Source organism: Podarcis bocagei, assembly GCF_964188305.1.
Source record: "Podarcis bocagei genome assembly, chromosome: 1".
NCBI classification, from domain to species: domain Eukaryota; kingdom Metazoa; phylum Chordata; class Lepidosauria; order Squamata; family Lacertidae; genus Podarcis; species Podarcis bocagei.
The window spans coordinates 86,897,667-86,904,115 of record NC_138125.1 but is presented as its reverse complement, the minus strand read 5'-3'; positions in this window follow the sequence as shown (position 1 = coordinate 86,904,115).

Here is a 6,449-nt window from a genome sequence, read left to right as displayed (position 1 = left end):
TAATATACTTCTTAATTGTGTTTCAGTTCAACAATTACTTTGATAGAATACATATTTTGTTATGTGCAAATAGCTTCAGATACGGTACCTATTAGGTCCATATATTACCATATAGCATATATTCAACACAAAAAAATGACAATTTGTTGTTGACAAAGGACAGCTGGACATATAAAGGGCCCTATTACCTTCAGTAGCTTAGGGTCTCATCAAACCTAAATCCGGCCCTGGTTGTCATGGGTAACTAAAGAGAAATCCAGTTTGCAGGTATCGGGGATAAACGAGGGACTGAATTTCTCTGTGGTTATCTGCTCAGGATACACCTTGTTTGCATGAAATTAAGGTCAGACAGAAGGGACACGGGTGGCGCTGTGGGTTAAACCACAGAGCCTAGGACTTGCCGATCAGAAGGTCGGCGGTTCGAATCCCCGCGATGGGGTGAGCTCCGGTTGCTTGGTCCCTGCTCCTGGCAACCTAGCAGTTCGAAAGCATGTCAAAGTGCAAATAGATAAATAGGTACCGCTCTGGTGGGAAGGTAAACGGCATTTCCGTGTGCTGCTCTGGTTCGCCAGAAGTGGCTTAGTCCTGCTGGCCACATGACCCAGAAGCTGTACGCCGGCTCCCGCGGCCAATAAAGCGAGATGAGTGCTGCAACCCCAGAGTTGGTCATAACTGGACCTAATGGTCAGGGGTCCCTTTACCTTTACCTTTAAGGTCAGAGAGCTCTGTAACTTCTCTTGTTCCCTGAACTAAGAAGGATTTTATAGGCATATTTGCTTGGTCAATTCTTTATCCACTCCCCATCCCCAAAAGACACACACATGAAAGTTGAGAGGGTGGGAAATCCAGGATTATATTTGAGGATTAGCCAGAGTTCCTTAGGGCTGTGTTCAGAACTGGAGACTCAGCTCAGGAGAAAGGGCAGTAATGGAGGGGAACTCTCTCAGTGGCTATGGGATGCCAGCTGTTTAGGGGGTGGGGTGGGAAAACAAGTGGATGCAATGGAAGATTTTGGAAGAGTGCATGGCTAGCCGACTGGAACCTGAACAGCAGCTCTCCACACTGCAGGTCCTGCTTCTAAAATATGATTGCCATAGAAATATGAGTGTTTGCCATGATGATGATGATATTTATTTATTTATACATACATACATACATACATACATACATACATACCCTGCCCATCTGGCTGGGTTTCCCTAGCCACTCTGGGTGGCTTCCAACACCACTCTGGGTGGCTTCCAACAAAATATTAAAAATACAATAAAACATCAAACATTAAAAACTTCCCTAAACAGGGCTGCTCTGTGTGTGTGTGTGTGTGCGCGCGCGCATGTGCACGCTATATAATGAGTAGCATATAAAGCACATACATACCCAGTTAAATGAAAGGTAACTTGCAAGGGAGTGGGGAGAAGGAAGCATAAGTAGTTTGCTATACCAAGAGTATAATTTAGAAATCATTTTTTAAGACACCTATGGATTGTCAAATGTTAAATGGTGTCCTTCCTGAACGATTGATTTCCCTGCCCAAATCAATGGCCAATCAATTATATAAGCAGTTACCCAAAGCTCTTGCTAGAAGAGATGGGAAATCCAACTTAATTTCACACTTACTCAAACTTAATCCAATTGATCTCAACAGGATTTACGAACAGCAAGACAACAGCCTTAAAATCTGTCCAACCCTGTAACTTGTGAATGTCAAGGAAACTAGTTGACATTTCATGCTTTAGGAAATGTAAATATTTTACGTACATTGAGTACCTTGAGAGGAAGGTCTGAGATTGGTTAGAACTGATGTCACCCGTTTTGCACCTTTGCTTTTGTTTGCTTCTTTTCTTCTCTTAAGTTTGCCCCAGGTCCCTAAACTGACAGATCTGGTTTGTCAGTATCTTAATTCTATGCATGCTACCTTCTTAGGACAAAAGGAGAAAGAAGCTTTGCTGTATGTGGCTAAAGTGCTGTAGCCTGTTTGACTAGGGGTGTATGTAAATTATAATTCCCAGGCAATGCAGGTGAATGTAACCCATTCTAAGCCAACATTCTGCTTCAATTTTATTTCTTTTGCTTCCTGATTGATCTATGTGCCTGTGATTATTTTCCTGCTAAAAGCACTGAGTACTGAAGTACTTTCCCTTAAAAGTATTGATTATTTTTATTTTTTGGCCTAGAGATAGTGAATACACCCTGTGTGCATTCTAAGTAGGATGGGGTCTTCATGAAATATGCCATAAAACAGGCATGTCCAAAGTCCATTTTGGGGACCTAATCTGGCCCGCCAGCCAGTTTAATCTGGCTGTTTACCGTATTTCCCGGGGTAAAATCCTAAAAAAAGCTCAATAGATAATGACTTAAAATGTGGAAAAGTGCAATGAACAGTCTGGGTGGGGAGAGGGCTTTACAACACAGGTAAAGCCAAAGGACCCCTGGATGCTTAAGTCCCGTCAAAGGCGACTATGGGATGCAGTGCTCATCTCACTTTTCAGGCCGAGGGAGCCAGCGTTTGACAGACAGCTTTCCGGGTCATGTGGTATGCAGAACTACACAAAAGTATGTCACATTGAGTTCAGCGGGGTTTACTCCCAGAAAGTGTGAACAGAATTGTGACCAAATTCAGTTGAAATAAATGGCGTTTTCTTCTGAGTAAATAGGATTTTGCTACATATGTAATCCACTAGATATGTGCTCTGCTAGCCAAGCATGAAGTTAGCAGCAGTGAATGATTGCTGATTTCAAGAGGATTCAGAATAAGCGTGTGATAATCAACATATTTTCTCCCCTTGACAAGTTCTTCCCATCCTGAGCTGCTCGTGGTGTTACTCCCAAAGCAGTATCCTAAGGCAGAGGATCAGAGCTGCTAATCTACATGTTACAGATTGAGAGCAGAGGCAGAGAAAAGGTGTAATATTTTATCAAGGCTGCACAATACATAGCCTGATAAACACATTTCTCTGTTTGCCATAGATCAACTTCAAGGCAACAAGGCCCGCCTTTTTCAGTACATATTTGTAAGCAGATTAAAAGGCAAGCAAACTCAAAATGACATCATTGCATTACATGATACAAGCAAGCAAGCACTGGCTTACTCCTTAAGAATCTAGGGTTATATATCAGCAAAATTATGAGCCTGGAGTCATTGAAAATTATGTGCATGGAGTCATTGAATTGGCTGAAACTCTATGCACACATATCTGTGAGTAAGCCCTATTGCAAACAATGGAGCTTACTTTAGAATAAGTATGTTTAGGATCTCACTAGTGCAAATACATCTCTCTTTTGCATCTTAAGTTCCATAATGACTGACATGAGTGTTCCTTCTTTGAATCTGTCAGTACCCACATTGGTTGCTATGGCAGATCTCTATGACAGTGACCTCACTTCTGCCAAAAGCAGGAGTGTTCCCTGAGCTGCTCAATGTACACAGGAAGACTTTTATATCTGTAGTTCATGCAATATTGCATATGCATGAGCCCTCAGAAAATATACAGAGGATCAGCTCCATGTGACTAACAAGGTGCATGAGAACAAGCGACAAGCGACACCTTCCGTACATTGCTGTTCTATTTTGAATGAATCGTTTCAGATTGTTGACAGAGGAGGAAACGAAGCAGATGGAGACTGCATGACAGTTAATACCTGTAATGCTTAAGGAGACTATCAGGCCAAGGACACACTTTTATCTCAAACATTACATAACTGGGAAAGTTTCAGCCACTCTGAGAAAACTATTAATGGGTCTATTTCAGATTATGCCACCAAACTTGAATGTAATCTATTCACTTTGCTTACTGCATCTAGAACACTTGGTTCATCTTAGTCACCTCCTCTAGAAATGGAGACTATAGAAACAGAGAACATCAAGGCTCCTAAATGAAAATGCTAAATAAATAAACTTGCATAGAAATACTAAAGTAGTAATGATTATGATTACTGTTTTGCTTTCTACACTATCATTCAGTTTGTAGGCATGTAATAACAAACCTAATTCAAACATTAAAAGAGGAAGAAAATATGTTGATTTAAATGCACCACCTGCTTTTCCATTTCTACTATTCTGCCTTGAAATCCTTGTACATCAATCAGTTTCTCACATGTCTGCAGCTATTTGCTCTGCCTGTTGGACTACAGTTCTGCAGAAGGCTTCAAACTGTTCTGAGGGGGATAATCAAATAGCCCTCTTTCTTTGTTTTGCAGCAACCATGTCTGTGGTCTTTAGCATCTTCTTCAATAACAGCCAAGAGCCTTGTGGCACCTTAAAGACTCACATTTGCATTATGACACAAGTTTTCCTGGAATAGTCACTAGCAGTGCTTCCTGGAGGGATGCAGGGGTATGCATACCCCTAAACATTTTGTGAATCAAAGTTTGACCTCATTGAAGGGCAGTATTTCAATATGAGTAGGAAAAGGAGAGTACCCCTAAAGCATATTTTTAGAAAAAAACACTGTTCACTAGAGAACACTTCATGAGATACATGTAAGCGTTACCCTAAGTTGCAGTTTCCTTCTGAATCTTGGAGAAGCTGGGTTAAACTTATTTTGAAGCAATTTTTTAATTTCTCCACCTCTTTGTTTCTGCGTAGGTTCTCCTCCCAGGTTTTCTGAACTGAGAGCTTGATTTGGTGTCTCACATGAAGACCTTTATGGGCATCCCATGAAGACTGGTTCATTAGGGCAGATGAGGCACTGTGGTTGTAAAGATTGCCTGTTCATAGAAAAAGGAAAATGCAGCTATTTTAAAACTAATGCTATCACACAAGCTGGCCTGCTCATGTTGAGAAATACAAAGACTTCAGTCCCTTTTGTTTCAGGGGTTTCAGTTTCAGTTGGCAGGGGGTTGGACTCATGGCCCTTGTGGTCTATTCCAACTCTATGATTCTAGGAGAGGAAAAATTGGAGGCAGACTTTCTTAAACGAGAGAGATGAATGTCAGCCCACACACAATGCGTATTTGGGGTGGGGTGGGGGGCACACACAAAAAGAAACCAAGAACTAGCCTGAAGAAAGAGAACCACTCAGGGCCCTAGGCTCCACTCCAATGAACTCAGGTTGGAACCCTACTCCTTTGTCTGCCTCAGTTGTTATCAATCAATTTCTCTCCAAGCGCACAATAATTCCCTTTTGTTGAGCAAAATCTCCCCTCCTCCTTACATCTGAATGACCATAGCTAGTTTTAAATACTGGAAATGCAAGATAGGCATAAAACGGGCAGAGCCATAGCTATGGGGGGGGGGTTAGCCAGGTTTTTTGTCCCAGGTGAAACCTCCAGAGGGGCACCATTGAGGCTCCCAGCTTGTGATGTGTGTACACAAATGCACATCGGATGTGTGTATGCCAAACTGGGTCTTTGATCTGGGTGAAAATGAGCCTAGTTTCACCCCTGAAAAAGGATTACTGGTATTTAGCACTCTAGCTGGATCCACAACTAATACTGAGCTGTCCAGAGTGGCTGGGGAAACCCTGCCAGATGGGTGGGGTATAAACAAATTATTATTATTATTATTATTATTATTATTATTATTATTATTATTATACCTGCTGATCTCTGCATTGCTCAGATCTGAATAAAACCTCCGCATGTGTGTGTGTGTGTGTGTGTGTGTGTGAGAGAGAGAGAGAGAGAGAGAGAGAGAGAGAGAGAGGTAGAGAAGGGAAACATAATAAAGTATACTTTTGAAGCCACTACAGCAAGGATGGGGTAACCTGTGACCAGATATTGTTAGGCTCCTATTCCCATCAGCCCCAGCCAGCGTGCCCAGCGGTCGTGGATAACAGGAGTGCAAAAAACTAGGAGACCACGTTCCCTAGGCCTATTGAAGTCGCGAGCAATGCAGCACTCTTAAACCGGCAAGGAGACTGGGAACAAAGCACAGTCATGGTAAGTAGGAGTTCAGTTTTCCATCTGGAGCCACTGGAGAGCAACTCTTCCCACACACCACCTGTCGACGCTGGAAAGGGAGAATTGCCTTACAACAAGCAGCCTGCCTAGAGATTTCCAGGAGCTGTTGTCTGCTCAGCTCACTCACTCGCTAACGCAAGCAAAAGCGGGCTAAAAAGCAGGGCAAGTAACTTGGGAACCCACTTCCCCTTTAAATAAACTGGTCTGTGAAGAGGGAGGGGAACTTCCTTTTCATGCCGCATGGACAGCTCTAGTGCCTGTAGTTAAACTGGTTTGAGGGATCCCTCTTGTGCTTCCTCCAGCCCTTAAGCAGGGCGCATTGCGTCAGAGAGAGAGGATTCCCGCCTGAGATCACAGCGTCTAGCAGTCGCTTGCCGCATCTGAGGCACATTATGAGAGCCGAAACTGGCGGGTTAAAATAGGCGCCACGTGGGGGCGGCAGTGAGTTACCGACGCTGCCGCCGGCGCTTCCCAGCGCGTTTGGGCGAAGCTGCTACAGTATATAGTAATAGAGCAGCGCGCTCGGACCTTTCTTGCCTTCAACGAGC